The sequence below is a fragment of the Sparus aurata genome, chromosome 2, assembly GCF_900880675.1.
Source record: "Sparus aurata chromosome 2, fSpaAur1.1, whole genome shotgun sequence".
Classification (NCBI taxonomy): domain Eukaryota; kingdom Metazoa; phylum Chordata; class Actinopteri; order Spariformes; family Sparidae; genus Sparus; species Sparus aurata.
The window spans coordinates 34,901,396-34,919,740 of record NC_044188.1 but is presented as its reverse complement, the minus strand read 5'-3'; the positions used below and the strand labels follow the sequence as shown (position 1 = coordinate 34,919,740).

The 18,345-nt window shown below is 45.0% G+C and overlaps 1 protein-coding gene across 10 annotated transcripts in view; it reads right to left on the bottom strand.

Moving 5' to 3' along the window:
- The window catches only part of sez6b (seizure related 6 homolog b), a 437,962-nt gene that overhangs the window by 229,182 nt on the left and 190,435 nt on the right, over nt 1–18,345 (bottom strand). The gene's annotated exons all lie outside the window — the stretch shown is intronic.

Below are 18,345 nucleotides of genomic sequence, written 5' to 3'. Positions count from 1 at the left end.
AACACGCACACACACAGTATATTTCCCAACATTTAAACTATATTTAATGATTATCTTTTTTAATTCATTCAAGCCAGGAACTCCATTCAAATAATTAAATGTTTTAATCATCGATATATTGAGATTTATTGAATTTTCTCAGTCAGATTCAGAGTATTTGATTCATTCTCGACGTAACATCTCTTCATACTCCATCGGCTGCTTTTTAACACAAATTTAAGCTAGCATTGCAGTTTGTCTCAAACCTTATATTCTATTTTTAATGCTTCATTCTCACCAAAATATTAGGAAGCTTCTTCTCTTCAGATGAGACTTTAAATGAATTAAAGCAACCAATTCGGTTTGGCCTTAGTTTTTCAACCAATTCTACATTATTTTCAACCCAGGAACTATGTTTAAATTTATTTGAATATTCCCAATCATCGACACATCAAGATTTATTGAATTTCTCAGTCCGTTTCAGAGTCTTTGACTCATTCTCACTGTAACAGCTCTTCAAACTCTTTATATTTTAATGCTTAATTCTCACCCAACTATTACAAAATTAATTCTCTTCAGACGAGACTTCAGATGAATTAAAGCTACCAATTCAATTTGGCTTTAGTTTTTTAACAAATTCTACCATATTTCACAGTTTTCAGATATTGTGGACATTATTCAAAGTTTTCACAGCCAGCAATCCGCATTTGGCAACAGGGAGCATTCACAACCGCAAGTTCGTCAGAACTTGCCTTTTCTAGTTAACTGTGTAATTAATAATATGCAAACTTCAATATTTATTTATGGCAAGTTATATCGTCATCGCAATATTGAACAGTGTTATCGCACATCGCAGATTTTCCTCATCGTGCAGGCCTAATATATATATTTATATGTTGTTCTTAATAGATGTTGCTTGTATAATATATGTTTGTATATCTGGAGCTTTTAACAAAAATAATTTCCCTCTAGGATTATTAAAGTGTTTCTGATTCTGATTCTGATTCTGATTAAATGATTCAATCCAGGGTTTTCATCCATCATATAAGGTTGCATGTCTGATGCTACAAATACCCTATAGTGCTAGTTATAGCTTTAGTGCGAGTTGAATAATGTGGAAGTTTAGCTCTAAATGAGGTCGTGAGATTTGGCTGCGTTAACTCTGTTGTTTTCTCAGTTAAGTTTACTTCTTTATGATGCCTGCAGAGATGTCCTGCCATATTTGTTGTGTTTTGTCTGTGGATATGTATGTTACACGCATAGCATAGTTTACAAACTGGTTTTTTTGTCAACAAAACAACTTACTGGAAATGAAAATTATATATTTTTAGAGAAGCAGGAGGGGGTTCGAGTTTGGTTGATGTGTCTCCTATAGTAGCAGTTGTCGTGGTGTTTTTTATTTGGTTGTTTGGGTTTTTTTCACTGAACTGGAGTTCCAATATCATGAATTAACATTCCTGTTTATGTAATTGAAAGCCAACACACATTAAACATAGTGTAGTTTCTGGGCTTCTCTTCTCAAAGGTGTCGGCGTGTAGTTTGATGACAAAAGAATTCTGCAGAGGCAAGGCTGGGTGGAATGATAGAGCAATATTTATTGAAGCAGAATCTAGAGCCCAGCGCCTGGATCAGAAGTGGCCGCGTTCTGATATTATCAAATCTCTGGAAAAGCAATGCCAAAATGCTTCTCCCTCTGCCCGATCAGAACTCCTGTCAGCCCTTGATCTAAGGAGTTCTACCAAGTGCCACCCCTCTCTTCTCTCTCTGCACAGGCCTTTAGAGACCCTTTTCCAGTACACACCCACTTCTTCTAATTGGTCATTTTGGTATATTATCCAATAGACTAAAAGAGGAGTTGACCTGTCTCCCTGCTCTTCTCCCATAACTCATCTGACCTGGCTGTGGTCAACTGTAGGTCTTGTCCCCAAAATGACCCAAATGGGTTCCCCATCCTTCTACGGGAACATAAACGTTTGTTCATCTCCCACTACTTGGCGGGGGCCAACCTCAGGTTTTAGTACTTTATGATGGCCTGCCGTCTGCTAACCTTTAGCACTCACCCAGTTGAAAAACTACTCTAGGACCCCTGGAGCTGTGAGCCTCACTTTGTCTGCACTCCTTAACTCACATGAGGTGAAACAATTAGTCATCATTCAATCTACACTAAGTAAACTCAAAAATCAGAATGTGTTGCCATCCAGATACCTCAATAGTTACAATAAAATGCATTATAGCAGCTGTTGAACTTATCCTTCTCAATAACATCATTAACAGTTTTAAACATTCTTTTTTAAATAATGTGTCACTTGCAAGTCCCCTTACTGTAGTGAAGACCTGAAGTAGCCTTGAAATAAACCCCTTATAGTCCATGAGCCAGGGGGGTTGACCGGTATCATCGGGGGGACAAATGCTATCATTGTTTTTTGGCAAGGTATACACCCCTAGTACTAGAAAAATCACAATAGCAGTGCAGGGGTGGTAGCGAAATCACTTTTTTCAGCTCATGAAGTTACTAACCCCCTAAGATAAATTCCGTTTTTGAAATCTGGTGTATATCTGGTTTAGGCTCATGGTAGGGATATTGTCAATACTCTATAATATGGTGCTTGGTATCGTTGGAAAGGGGACCTTTTAGGCTTTTATTTAAGCCCAGTACTGAATCTGTCTGACAAACACAGACGTCACATGACTTCTTTAAACCAGAAATAACACACATTTTCTCACAATTTCCTCCAAAACTGTATGCTATCTTTTATCCCTGTGGATTGAAAGAACACTAGGGACACAAAACTCAACAACTTCAATACTCAAGGCACTCTGATGATTTAGAAAATGTATAATATACCCATACTATTCATTAACAGCGTTACATACATCAGCAGCTGTAAACACTCATAAAAACATTATACAATGGTTTGGTGCCGACCTGTAAACATATAAGGTGTAGTTAACGTTTATAATCATCAGAGAACGTTACAGATGTTGTTTTTGGTTCCCCTGTTTCCTTAATATATCCGTACTTGTGTGAATGTGTAAATGAGACACATGAACTTATAGCACTTTGTACAAGGAGCTTTCTGAAGTTCACTCCACTGACTGGTATTAGTTCACGGGGCAGATCTGCCTCCTCCAATATGGCGGCGACATTGACATACAGTCCAGCGCTCAATAAGGTGTCTATGTATATATGTCTATGGTTTAACCTGCAAGCTAGCAAGCCTGCTAGATAGCTAGCCTGCAAAAGACACCAAGCTAACATTAGCTACTGTTACAGGTACAGCTATAGGTATAATCTCCCTCTGTCTATTCCCCATCAATTCACAAGCACAAGAGAAAAAGCATTTTGTACTTAAATTTAATACCCGTGGAACTCATTGGAAGTTGATTGAAGATGGCATAGTTGGTAGTGTTGTTATAATCACTCAACTCAACCAACGATCTTTTCACAAAACTGAGAAAAACCTTGTCAAACTGTCTTTCATGCCACAGGGATAAAAGATAGCATACAGTTTTGGCAGAAATTGTGAGAAAATGTGTGTTATTTCTAGTTTAGAGAAGTCATGTGACGTCTGTGTTTGTCAGACAGGTTCAGTACTGGGCTTAAATAAAAGCCTAAAAGGTCCCCTTTCCAACAATACCAAGCACAATATTATGGAATACTGACAATATCCCTACAATGAGCCTAAACCAGATATACACCAGATTTCAAAAACGGAATTTATCTTAGGGGCTTAGTAACTTCATGAGCTGAAAAAAGTGATTTCGCTACCACCCCTGCACTGCTATCGTGACTTTTTTAGTACTAGGCCAAAAATCACTATGAGACTTTGTCCCCCCAGATGATACCGATGGCCCAAATTTGGGGCCCTGGCTCATGGACTATTAGTCCTGTTGTACAATGTATATATAACGATATCAGTACAGTTTTTTTTACCAAAAACAAAATCACTTTCTATGGTTATCTGCTTACACGTATTTCCGCTATCTATATGAAAAAAATGTTAAGTATAAGTGAGTATTGCATTACCAGTCCCAGTTTTTAAATAAGGTTGTACACTTACAGATAAACGTCTTGCATCCTGACAGCCCTTCAGAAGATCTATATTTATCATGCCATGAAATGTCCTTTCGCTAACAGAGACAAATGGCCTATTAGCAGTCTTGAATTTTACATCTACTGATGAAAAATAGATAGATCTTCCTTCTGTGCCTGAACATCAATATAGAAACTGACAGAGAGGATTCATTCATGCCTCGCTCATCAGAGCTCATTGAGAATAATTGGGTGTGACAAGCTTGTACAGGACAAGACACTGTTGGTGGGAAATATCCTTCAGTGATGAAATTCAATTTCACACAATGTCATAACCTTTGCCACGTGGGATTGAGCTGGGCTATGGAACATTGAGTTTGCATACAGGGATAGTTCACTGTACAGTTAACTCTGTACTGCATAAAGCTGTATAGTCTGTCTAAGACACACTTGGACCCCAGTGTGAGAATTTTTTTTCCAGAGCAGAACATTCAACTTATTTTCTGATGTAAAATGAAAATTTAACTAGTACAGTGCCTATTTAAAACATGCTGTTCAAAACAGATCATCTAATATCGTGAGGGATCCAGTGTTTAGCATCCAACCTGAACTGCTCACAGAATCATCAGGGCCACCCTGATAATATCAAACAATGTTAATATTTACAATTTAAGACCTGAATAATGACATTGGTACTTTCTGAGTTGGACCACAACAACCGATGAACTAATTTAAGCTAGTCGCTACCATTGACAGAAACTTAAAATCTCACTTTCAGTTCTCTCTGAAGAATAAAAAGAAAACCTGTTTTAACCGCATCTCCCCACTCACCCAGAATGATTTAACCTTACACTTTTTCTAACCCCAACATGTTCCTAAAGCAAGTACTTTCGCCCCACCCCTCAACCTCTTGCCTCTGACCTCTGAACCCCGCGATGTCTCATAACACAACAATAACAATGGTGGACTACATGCTTGCGTTTGTGCCGCAGAAGATATTGAGCCTTTCTTGCAACTTAAATGCCTTGAAGTTGAGTGTGAGTCGCAGCAGCAGTTCGGCCTCATTATCGGTCCACACAAACGATTCTGGTTTCCTTGCACTAGCCATTTTCATTTTCATCTTCTTCTTGTTGTGTTCGGTTTCTCCGTCTACTGTCTGTTTGTTGACAGCGTGCAAGCTTACTGCGCAAGCTCCCTGTCTTCTTCTTCATTTTTGGTGACTGTCAAGCGCCACCTAGAGGCTGGAATATGAACTTCAGCGTTTCCAGTTGTTTTCAGTGGATCTGTGTGGACGCAAATATTCTTGAAACGATGCCGAGAAAGACGGAGAAAAAAAGATCGTTTTCGCCCATCTGGACGGCCCCTAAATGTGTAGTAGTGTTAGCTGTTCACCTTAAAGTGCAGTCAAGGTTAAAGGTTCAAGGTTAATTTATTTTCATTTTAAAACGCCATGGTTGCAAAAGAAGGTTGGGTTTGAGACTGTTTATACTACATCATTGAAAAAAGCATACAGCACAAACTATTCTATAGAGTGGAGTTTAAATAACTATCTGTAAATTCAGTCTCACAGGCTGAGGCATGAAGCTGCTCCATGTTCTGGCGGTACAGCAGTTGATACTTGTGTTTCTTTTTATCAGATTTCAGCAGGGTAAACAGACTGTGATTGAGCTGGTTGTTGACTTTTAGTATCCTTTGGGACATCGCATTTTACAGATATCACTGATTTTGATTTCCTCCCAATATGCACTCTCATCATTGTTTGTAATGCAGCCGCTGATGGTGGTGTCATCTCATACTTTACAACAGAGTTCTGTCCATGTCTGGACCAGGCAGTCATGGCTGTACAGTGTGAACATGCACTGTAAAAGCAAATAGTATACCTTACTAGAAACAACAAAGTAAGTTTACTAGATTTTAACCAAAATGTTGAGTTTACTATCAGTGGCTAAGTGTACTGAACATAAAGGTTGCACTAGCTCACAGAAATGCTATTATTCAAGTTAACTTACTCAGAGTCTGAGTTTTCACTTGGAATAATGAACAGTGGGTGGCGATAATGGCCCTCAATGGTCAATTGCAGTTAAAGAAGGTGCAGAAGAAGAAGTAGCTTCATCTTCACGTTTGTACTGACTCACACAGCCCATGCACAGCTGTCATTGTGGAAGAAGAGGAAACAACATTTTTGAGCGCGAACAAGACAACCAAGGTAGTTTTTTTTTTTTTAATAATAAATCTAATTTTTGCTAATCTTAAATGATCCTCTTTCGTCTGATACACTTGATTAAAGCTTTTTTTCAAGAAAAATGTACCTAGTTAAGTTATTTGAAAAGAACTGATCATGTTTATGTCAGGTTTACTTAACTTTCAAAGGCGATTATTTAGTGCATTCAATAGTATGGTTTTCTTGATTTTAGTAAAGATTTGATGTTGAAGGTAGCAAAATTGTGCAATAGCAACTTTTGTTTCAGGATAGTTATTAAATATTTATTTGTGAATAGTGTGTGTAATTTGACCGAGAAGACTTGCTGATTTTTTTAATTAGGATCAAAGTCAAAGTTAAAGTATGCTAACATTAGCCTATAACTGTAGCAACTCGTATGTAATTTCAAAGCCGTATTTCTCCTCGAGGAGTTGCCTCACAGACATGTAACTTATTTCTGTGGTTGAAATATGTGCTGTCATTTGATGGGATCCACATGTCCATAGGAGAGATAATGTGTTTGTGTTTAATGTGTAATTTGACCGAGAAGATGCGCTGATTTTTCCACAACCTAGTATGAAAGTCAAAGCTGAAGTAAGCTAACTAACTTATTTCATAACACTTAGAAACAGAACTTTTCTCAGGTAATTATTTCAAAAGTTATTCAGGAGATTGTCCCTGGACTCCTGTCTTTAAGAATGAGAATTTAGAGGGTTTGAAGTCAATGGACACTGTTAAATAAATGCAGACTTATATTTTTCCTGTTTAACAGAGAGGGGATTTTCAGTAGAACAAATTTAACTCTGTTACTTGGAGTTACTTCAGAATGTTGTGTTAAGTGTGAGTTTACTCAAGAAAGCTATGTCGATTGTGGTTCCATGCGACGTATGGTTTAAAAGTAATCTAGCATTTCTGTGAACTATTTATGCATTGAAATTAAATTAATTTTACATAATTGACATGACAATATCAAGTTGATTCAATGTAAAAAATAAGGACTTTATTGAATGTATCAGTACTGATTTGGTTGAATTTAAAGGTGCAAAAAGCAAGTAGACCAAAACAAAATGGCTGGGGATGGTTACAAACTTTCTCATTTTGGTTAAACAGTGGCATAAAATATGTTTCTGAAAATGTTTTATGTATGGGTTAGTCAACCATTTACTGTTAGTTGTGTGTTAAATGGTTTTGAGGCACGAAGTAGGGTTTTACCCTAAATGTGAGAACACTTTATATCTTCAGCTTGCTCCTTTTTTGTCATGACTGTAGATCTGTCTGTCGTGTTCTTGTCTGGTTTTGTCTTGTGTTTTCTTGTATTTGATTTCCATGTCTCTGTATCTTGTCTTGTGTCTTGTTTTTCCCATGCCCTCATGTGTCCTTTAAGTTCTCCTGTGTTTTTCCTATGTTCCCTCTGGCTCCCTCTGTCCATTGCCCTGGTCCCTTCATGTTCTCATGTGCTCCTCCCCTTCGTTATCTCACCTGTTGGTCCACCTCACCTGTTCCTCGTCTTGTCATCAGTGTTTGTGTACTTAGTCTGTGTGTTTCCCTTCACTCCCTGTCTGGTCATTGTTCTTGTCAGCGTCCGTATGTTCTTGTCAGCTTCCGTATGTTCTTGTCAGCGTCTGTCTCGTCCATGTTCCTGCTCCTGCCTGTCCCTTGTTCCCCCGTCTCTGGTATGTGTTTTCGGATTTTGGATTTTGTCATTTGTATTCTTGATTTGAACTTTGCCTTGATTTGTACTTTGTCTTGCTGATTTTGTTGCTACTTTGCCTTGCTTTCTTTTGTTACTTTGACTTTTGACTCCCTTGGTTTTTGTGAAATTCAGCTTTTGTTAATAAAGCTCGCCTTTTGTTCCCCATATCCTTGCCTCTCGTTTGTAACTGCATTTGGGTCCACCTTCCCCTTTCCATAGTCCCCCCTTTAAAACCCCGACCTGACAGAATGACCAGACCAAAAATAGACCCAGCAGTTGATGGCTTAGCCATAATTCGATGGTACCAAGACTTTATGACTAATCCAGCTAGCAGGGCTCGTCAGATTGCTGCTAGCAACCTTTTTTTTCACACCACAGCCAAGCTACCAGCCTCAGCCCATGCCTCAGCCCATGTCTCAACTCCAGCATCAGCTGAAGTGTCTCCGTTCTGGGGAACCCGCCTGGCCTACAAGGCTCCCCGACCTAAAAGGCGACGTTCTCGGCAGCGGCCTGGCTCCCTGAAGTCAGGCTCTGGGGCTCCGGCCACAGACCATGCCTCAGCTCCGGCCACAGACCACGCCTCAGCCACAGCACAGCTACCAGCCCATGCCTCGGCTCGATTCCCAGCTCCTATGTTGGCTGCCCAGCCGATGCCAGCTGGCCTTCAGTCGGCGGCCCGGTCGACACCTGCCAGTGGCTTTCAGTCGGCGGCCCGGTCGACACCTGCCAGTGGCCTTCAGTCGGCGGCCCGGTCGACACCTGCCAGTGGCCTTCAGTCGGCGGCCCGGTCGACACCTGCCAGTGGCCTTCAGTCGGCGGCCCGGTCGACACCTGCCAGTGGCCTTCAGTCGGCGGCCCGGTCGACACCTGCCAGTGGCCTTCAGTCGGCGGCCCGGTCGACACCTGCCAGTGGCCTTCAGTCGGCGGCCCGGTCGACACCTGCCAGTGGCCTTCAGTCGGCGGCCCGGTCGACACCTGCCAGTGGCCTTCAGTCGGCGGCCCGGTCGACACCTGCCAGTGGCCTTCAGTCGGCGGCCCGGTCGACACCTGCCAGTGGCCTTCAGTCGGCGGCCCGGTCGACACCTGCCAGTGGCCTTCAGTCGGCGGCCCGGTCGACACCTGCCAGTGGCCTTCAGTCGGCGGACCGGTCGACACCTGCCAGTTGCCTTCAGTCGGCGGACCCGATGGCGCCTGTTCCCGCCAGTGGCCTTCAGTCGGCGCCCGTTCCCGCCAGTGGCCTTCAGTCGGCGGACACGATGGCGCCTGTTCCCGCCTGTGGCCTTCAGTCGGCGGACCCGATGGCGCCTGTTCCTGCCTGTGGCCTTCAGTCGGCGGACCCGATGGCGCCTGTTCCTGCCTGTGGCCTTCAGTCGGCGGACCCGATGGCGCCTGTCCCTGCTCCTCGGTCGGAGGACCGGCCGAGGCCCGTCCCAGCACCTCGGTCGGAGGACCGGCCGAGGCCCATGTCAAGTCCTGTCCCTGCTCCTCGGTCGGAGGACCGGCCGAGGCCCATGTCAAGTCCTGTCCCTGCTCCTCGGTCGGAGGACCGGCCGAGGCCCGTCCCTGCTCCTCGGTCGGAGGACCGTCCGAGGCCCATGTCAAGTCCTGTCCCAGCACCTCGGTCGGAGGACCGGCCGAGGCCCGTTCCTGCACCTCGGTCGGAGGCCCGGCCGAGGCCCGTACCTGCACCTCGGTCGGAGGCCCGGCCGAGGCCCATTCCTGCACCTCGGTCGGAGGCCCGGCCGAGTCCCATGCCGAGGCCCATTCCTGCACCTCGGTCGGAGGCCCGGCCGAGTCCCATGCCAAGGCCAGACCCTGCACCTCGGTCGGAGGCCTGGCCGAGTCCCATGCCAAGGCCAGACCCTGCACCTCGGTCGGAGGCCCGGCCGAGTCCCGTTCCTGCACCTCGGTCGGAGGCCCGGCCGAGTCCCGTTCCTGCACCTCGGTCGGAGGCCCGGCCGAGTCCCACGCCAAGTCCAGCGCCTGCACCTCGGTCGGAGGCCCGGCCGAGTCCCGTTCCTGCACCTCGGTCGGAGGCCCGGCCGAGTCCCACGCCAAGTCCAGCGCCTGCACCTCGGTCGGAGGCCCGGCCGAGTCCCACGCCAAGTCCAGCGCCTGCACCTCGGTCGGAGGCCCGGCCGAGTCCCACGCCAAGTCCAGCGCCTGCACCTCGGTCGGAGGCCCGGCCGAGTCCCACGCCAAGTCCAGCGCCTGCTCCTCGGTCGGAGGCCCGGCCGAGTCCCACGCCAAGTCCAGTGCCAGCTCCTTGGTCGGAGGCCAGTCCGAGGTCGTCTGCCGCCAGCGACCCTTTATTGGCTCACAGGCCACCAGCTCCCTGCGAACCTCTGTTGGTGGTCCGGCCAAGGCCCAGGAGGGTTTCCCAGTCAGCGATCCGGCCTCAAGAGGGCTTCAGCCTTCGCCTCCGCCGCCGGCCTCCAGTGGGTCCCAGCCCACGTCTTCGCCGCCGGCCTCCAGTGGGTCCCAGCCCACGTCTTCGCCGCCGGCCTCCAGTGGGTCCCAGCCCACGTCTTCGCCGCCGGCCTCCAGTGGGTCCCAGCCCACGTCTTCGCCGCCGGCCTCCAGTGGGTCCCAGCCCACGTCTTCGCCGCCGGCCTCCAGTGGGTCCCAGCCCACGTCTTCGCCGCCGGCCTCCAGTGGGTCCCAGCCCACGTCTTCGCCGCCGGCCTCCAGTGGGTGCCAGCCCACGCCTTCGCCTTCGCCGCCGGCCTCCAGTGGGTCCCAGCCCTTCGTCTTTGTCGCCGGCCTCCAGAGCCCGCCTTCGCCTTCGCCGCCGGCCTCCAGAACGCCTTCGTCTTCGTCGCCGGCTTCCAGAGCGCCTTCGCCTTCGTCGCCGGCCTCCAGAGCGCCTTCGCCTTCGCCTTCGTCGCCGGCCTCCAGAACGCCTACGCCTTCGTCGCCGGCCTCTAGGGGGTCCCAGTCCACGTCCCCGGCCTCTAGGGGGTCCCAGTCCACGTCCCCGGCCTCTAGGGGGTCCCAGTCCACGTCCCCGGCCTCTAGGGGGTCCCAGTCCACGTCCCCGGCCTCTAGGGGGTCCCAGTCCACGTCCCCGGCCTCTAGGGGGTCCCAGTCCACGTCCCCGGCCTCTAGAGGGTCCCAGTCCACGCCCCCGGCCTCCAGTGGGCTCCAGTCCTCGCCTCCACCCTCCTGTTTGTTTGGACCTTGGCCCTCCTCCTGACCCCCCTCCACCCTCCCAGCCTCACTTGGACTCATGTTTTGAGGGACATCTTGGAGCTGTCCCTTGAGGGGGGGGTACTGTCATGACTGTAGATCTGTCTGTCGTGTTCTTGTCTGGTTTTGTCTTGTGTTTTCTTGTATTTGATTTCCATGTCTCTGTATCTTGTCTTGTGTCTTGTTTTTCCCATGCCCTCATGTGTCCTTTAAGTTCTCCTGTGTTTTTCCTATGTTCCCTCTGGCTCCCTCTGTCCATTGCCCTGGTCCCTTCATGTTCTCATGTGCTCCTCCCCTTCGTTATCTCACCTGTTGGTCCACCTCACCTGTTCCTCGTCTTGTCATCAGTGTTTGTGTACTTAGTCTGTGTGTTTCCCTTCACTCCCTGTCTGGTCATTGTTCTTGTCAGCGTCCGTATGTTCTTGTCAGCGTCCGTATGTTCTTGTCAGCGTCTGTCTCGTCCATGTTCCTGCTCCTGCCTGTCCCTTGTTCCCCCGTCTCTGGTATGTGTTTTCGGATTTTGGATTTTGCCATTTGTATTCTTGATTTGAACTTTGCCTTGATTTGTACTTTGTCTTGCTGATTTTGTTGCTACTTTGCCTTGCTTTCTTTTGTTACTTTGACTTTTGACTCCCTTGGTTTTTGTGAAATTCAGCTTTTGTTAATAAAGCTCGCCTTTTGTTCCCCATATCCTTGCCTCTCGTTTGTAACTGCATTTGGGTCCACCTTCCCCTTTCCATAGTCCCCCCTTTAACCCCCCGCCTGACATTTTTGTGGTAGCCACTGCTTGCATAGTAGTGCATTATTTCTTTCAAGCCATTTATATGATTTGCACAAACATGATAATTTGATGTGCTTTCTGTTATGCAGAGTCACCTTTCTATGGATGTGGTGCCATGCAGTGAAAATGTAAGTTTTGCTCATTTTCTTCTGACAAGAGAGCACAGCTTTTCAAACATTATCATTTAAGTCATGGAACATACTCACGGGTTGCGCCTTTACCATGCCTCCATTCAGAATGTCTGTGCACTTTTAAGTCTTTCAATGCATTGAATGTGCACTTAAGTAGAACTCATTCACAACGGGATGGTGAATCAAGTACACCTGCACAAGCTCAAATATCTTACCAGTGCCATCTTTTTTACTTTATTGAGCCATGCATAGAGGCAGATTATTTTTTGCATTTGCGTAAACACTTGAAGGCTAACCAGAAAGTTCAGTGTCCCTTCCAAGACTGTTCTTTTGAGACAAATGTATATTCAACTTTTAATAAGCATAAAAGTAAGATGCATCAACAGCGACAGAGTGAGCAATTTAGACCAGGAATTGTTTCAAATATTAACAATAATGATATGAATGAAGGCACACAGAAGAGTATTGTCTTCAATGACAGTTCAGACAGTGAAGGTGAACTTGGAAGTGAAGAAGGAAGAGACAACTTGGATGAGTTAAAACATCAGCTAGAACACAACTTGGCTTCTCTTTTCCTGAAAATGCAGACAGTCATGCATATTTCAGACAGTGCAACACAAATAGTCCGGCAGTTGAATCAAATTAATTTGCTTTCTGAGCCATTGATATGTGTGGCTATACAGAAGATATTCAGTGAGCACTCAATGGATGTAGACAGCACATTGGTAAAAAAGCTTGTCAAAGCAGTTGCTGGAAATAATGTGCTAATTCATTGTACCAAAGACGATGGACCTCTTCCAACTGTCAATAGGACAGCATCATATTTTTTTGGCTTTATTGATAGTACAGCTGAAGATATGACAGGAAACAGGGAGAGAGAGAGGGGGAGTGACACGCAGCAAAGTGACCCAGGCCGGGAGTCGAACCGGGTCCGCTGCAGAGCCTCGGCACATGGGACGTGCGCTCTACCAACTGAGCTAAACGGCGCCCCAGCATCATAATTTTTTGACAGAATTTCCAGTTGTCATGCCTGTTGAATATAAAAAATAGATGGAGATGATCAGTCCTGTGTTTATGTTCCAATTCTTCAGATGCTACAGAAATTGTTGAATAAACCAGAAATTCTGGACAAGGTGCTCACATCAGATGATTCCTCAGGACAATACAAGAGTTACAAGGATGGCACACATTACAAAGAAAATTATTTTTTCCTGGAATGCAAATGTAGAATAGCTCTTAATCTTTACGTTGATGATTTTGAAGTGGCTAATCCTCTAGGACATCTAGGAAGAAACACAAGATTTGTGCCATCTACTGGGTTCTTGCCAATCTACCAGCAAAACACACATCATCTTTGCATGCTACTCAGCTAGCTCTTCTGTGCAAAACTAATGTGGTCAAGGAACACGACTACTCAAAAGCGCTCCACCCACTCATTCAGGATCTGAAAACTCTTGAGCAGCAAGGAGTATATGTCCAGCAGTTAGGAGCAAGTGTAAATGGAACTGTGCTATATGTCTTGGGAGATAATTTGGGTGCTCATTCACTCACAGGTTTTCAAGAAAGTTTTAATGTAAATCTGCCTTGCCAATTTTGCATGGCCACAAGGGAGGACATTCAAGTCAAGGAGGTTCGATCAGGCTCATTTGAACACAGAACAAAAGAAAAACATGACCAGCAAGTTCAAGAGGTTCTGCAGGACAGTGCGTTAGTGAGGCAGTATGGTGTGATGAGCAGCTGTGCACTGAGTGATCATTTGGACCACTTTTATGTAGTTGGTGGTTTCCCTCTATATCTGTTGCATGATCTGTTGGAGGGCATTGTTCCTGTGGAGATGGCTATATGTTTGAAGGATTTGATATCCAAAGGTTACTTTTCCTTGGAGTTCTTCAACAGTGCAATTAAAAAATTATCAAAAACCTATCACATGGATGCCAGCTCATTTTTCAAGCCGAAAGTCCAAATGGACAGGGTCAGCAGTTCACTCATCACATCATTCCCTGACGATATTCAGGAACATCTACGTCTGAAGAGCACTGGGTGTAGTACTGTGCTTGTTGCATCTAATGTTCACATTGATGGCATCCAGTACTGCCCAAATATGGTCGTATCAGTTGGATTGTGTTCAGGTCTCCCAGACTTCATGCAAATTATGAAGATTTTAACAGTAAATTCTGACATTCTGTTTCTCTGCAGACCTCAGACTGCATGGTACATTGAGCATTTGCGCTCTTTTGAATTCTCTGTCAGTTGTTCAGCCCTCTGAACTGAATGATTCGTTCCCTTTAGCAGCTTACCAAATCCAGGGTAGGTTACTTGCCACTTTGAAGCACTATATCAACTGCTAAATGGTGAGGCTTTATATGTGTATTAAGTAAATATCCTGAAACTCTCATCTTAACCCTTTTCATTTATTTAATTGTTTTTATACAGAATATCGTGTTACTATGGTGATGATCATTCGAGTAATCGTCCAAGATAGGGATATACGAAAAAATCACTCTTCCTGAAAAGCCAGATGACATCGACACACTGATAAAAGTGTTGGAAGAGCGTCTCAAACTTAAATAAATTCATCATCCAATATGAAGACCCTGACTTCAATAATGCCTTGTATAACCTTACTGACATCAATGATTTACCCGAGAAAGCAACACTGAAGATATTCCCCTTTCTTATGTCACCTGTTCCTATACCAAGCTCCAGTCAGGGAGAATAGGCGCATTCTGATCAATTATCTGATCCATCATCATCAACAGCCCTTAAAAAAGAATGGCCAGAGAACTTTGAAATACCAAGATTCTCTGTTAAATTGGAAATTGGAATGGGAATGCTGCCTTCATGAACGAAGGAAGGAGCTGGTCCACTCCGAGCCACCTGTCAGTGAGATCTTGGAGAGGTGGCTAGGGCTCTTCACAGAGAATCAGGTAGTCTTTCCCCCTCAAATTGTATAATTTGATAGTGTTTCAATCCAAAGAGCTTTTATGAATTGGTTTCTAGATAAACAAAAATCATGTTTCTTTTTCTTTTCTCAGGCTGATGATGTAGATGCAGATATCAGCCAGTTTGCAGCTGCAGTGCTCTCTGTAATCCCGGAAGACGAACCAGAACTCCTTCCAAACTCCTTACACTTGGAAGGTGAAAAAGCCATCCTTCTGGAGGGATGGACTGTCGTTGATGGTCTGCCAGATCTGCCAAAAGCCTATTTGTCCTATTTGGTTTGATCTATGCTCTGAATTCGGACTATCCAACAACCATGCAGAACACCTTTGAATTTATTCAGGGGTCGTTTGTTTCATTAGGAGGCAAGTCTCTGAAACCCAAACTACAAACACTGATATTTGTATGTTTTATCTACCTCATGGTTTTATCAGATACATTGAGAGACGGTTATTATTTCTTTGATTTTATTTCTTTTTTATTACTGTGATTGGACTTTTAACCTGATGTACTGTACTGGCTACAGCACTGCACAGGTTGTTCACATATGCATCTGTTTACGCATATGGGTTTTTTAATAAACTTTTGTCAAAGTTCAAGGTTGCTTACCCACTGAAAGTTGAAGCTAATTGTGGCAACTTATTCTAACATATTCAGTTTACTTGAAAAAGTTGGGAAACTGATTGCCTCACTTTATCCAAGTAACCATAGCTTGTCTTTAGTAAGATAAATTAAGGTCTAAGAGTAAACTTAATTGCAGTCATTCAATAATCTTACTTGAGATCTAAGTAAACTTACTTGAAAACAATTTGTTCACCTAACTTTTAGCTGTTCATTAGTTTAACTTTAATTTGGCTTGAAAGTTTACTTTAAAAAAATGTGGCAATCAGTTTCCCGATTTTTTTAAAGTAAACTGAACTAGTTAGAATTTACAGTGTGGGGGGTCTGAGCACACAGCCCTGGATGGCTGTGGTGCTGAGCACTAACATAGAGGAGGTGTGACTGCCAATCTGGACAATCTGGGGTCTGCTTTTGAGGAAATCCAAACATCCAACTGCAGAGTGTGAAGTTTTCAGCTTAGCTTCATGGGGACAGCTGTTTGAGCTGGGGTTTAACAAACATCTTTAAGTGCTGTTGTTATTTTTACCATGTTAAGACTGAGTGTAGGTCAGTGGATATGGCATCCTACAAGGATCCGTTTGTTCTGAGAGTGTACTGATGGGAGTCCAGGCTGGCAGACATGTTGTCTTTGATGGGCAGGACCAGTTTCACAGGGTGGTAGCTGCAAGACTCGACACAGCAGACTTTTTAGGTAAATGCGAACTATTGGCTGCCTCGAGGCAGGTTGAAAAAGTCTTCTGTGAGAGGGAGATCTTAAAAATGTCAGTAAAAACATCAGCTAAGTGATTGTGGACTAAAAACAAAAGCCAATCAGGTATATTATCTGGACCAGCACCCTTATTTATATTCAATCTCACATCTACTGTGGTTACTGACATTTGCCAGTCCTCCAGAGGCAGAGTTGACTGTAAAGCTGAGTTTGCGTTGATGGGATCAACATAAAATTTGTTAAGCACACAAGCTGGCAATGTGGCCTCATGATGACACATGATGGGGGCACTCCTGCTTTTGTAGCCTGTGACATTTAAGATCACCTGCCACATATCTCAGGGACGGTGATATCTGTCTCTGATGTCTCTTTCTGGTCTCTGTTGTGTGTTCTCATTGCCTCCTTGATACCAACTTTCAGTATTGCTCTCGTGGTGTTGTTTACTTTCCTGTCAGAAGACCAAATTGCATCTTTTTTTGGTATCATGCACTCAAAATAGACCTATAGAGCTGTAATTGTTTAATCCATCCACATTTTTTATCATTTTTTACTGATAGTTTGACACTTTTGACCAGCTTGGATTGAGTAAGCAGAAGAAGCAGGGAAATATGGTCTGATTGAAATATTTGTGTATACATGGTCCAGGGTATTTCCTCCTCTGGACATGCTGGTGGAATATAGGCAAACCAAATCTGAGGTCTGTTCCATTAAAATCACCAGCTTACTCCAATCAAGTTGTTTTGTCATGTTGCTTCTGAGGACATCATACAATTCTGGTCATAGGGGTAGAGCCTATGATCGCTGGTTCAAGTCCCCTGGTCTGCATGTTGAAGTGTATTTGGGCACAATTGGACAATCACATCACTTTTTGTCCCACTGGTCCAGCTGGCTGGTTGAGAGATGCCACTGGTGGAGTCCTCCCCTCGGCCTGCTGTACTTAATCAGAACCTCACACTTCCTTTTCATGATGTCTGTGAAGGATGACTGATGGTTTGAAGGAAGAATTTGTAAGTTGTCTCCAGAAATTTAAATGACAATATTCAACAAATGAAGATTCTATTTCATCCTTACTGACCGCCAGAGGTGGTGCTTCAGCACTGAATGTCTCCATCTCGCGCATGTGCAGGTCGAGTGTTTATACCAACAAAGTCACCTGTGACCCTTGATGATACCGGCAAGCCTATATCTTCCGGTGACATCAGAGGATCTGTTCCTTTTCATCTTCTCGCTTCGCAGATAGACGTACGTCAGTGAGCTCTAGCTGAACTAAACACGTACTTACTGCTGCTTCGTCGCTGGTAGCCTTGCGACAACCTGTCGGAGCTGCGAGCTGCTCGCCCTCCAAGGGCTGCGACGAACTGAGACGGGAGTTTTGTTGCGGTTTGCCGCGGACACCCCTTCGGATCACCATCGGTTTGTCTCTACAACTGGCTGAGTATACCAGGTGTAGTGTTACGTTTCCTTTGAGTATCTCTTTCTTTTGTACAACCTGTACCCGCCTTTCGTTGTAGTTTTCCCGTGTTGGTGAAGGCATTGTGTATGCTCCCTCTCCCATCATAGGTGTATATTACTATTTTCTGTAACAGCTGCATCCTGAGCTGTGTTTGCTTTCCTATTGGCAGTTTTACCGGCGTTTTCGCCTGGCCTACTTCAGTTTGCATTTTGTGGCACTGGCGGTTGTGCCCATTGATTTGTTTTTGCGCAGCAAGCTGACCCTTGCTGGTGAAGGCAGTGCTCTCGCTCCCGCTCCCAGCATAGGCGGGTGCTGTTGCCCTTGTAGTTAGCAGAAGTGTTAGCCACAGAGGCTAACTGCGTTTGTTGTGCGACACCTGCTGGTGAAGGCAGTGTGTTCGCTCCCTCTCCCAGCATCTGTTGTCTTTCTCAGTTTGCTTGTATTTGAACCAGTTGTCACCATGCTTGGTGACCACTCCTGCTCAGCCTGTCTGGCCGCTCTGCAGTCTGAAGATGGTCATGATATGTGTCCTCCGTGCCTTGACCTCGATCACCTGAGGGAGGGGATTTCAGAGGACCCGTGCATGAACTGTAGCTTCATGCCCCGGGCAGTGCGA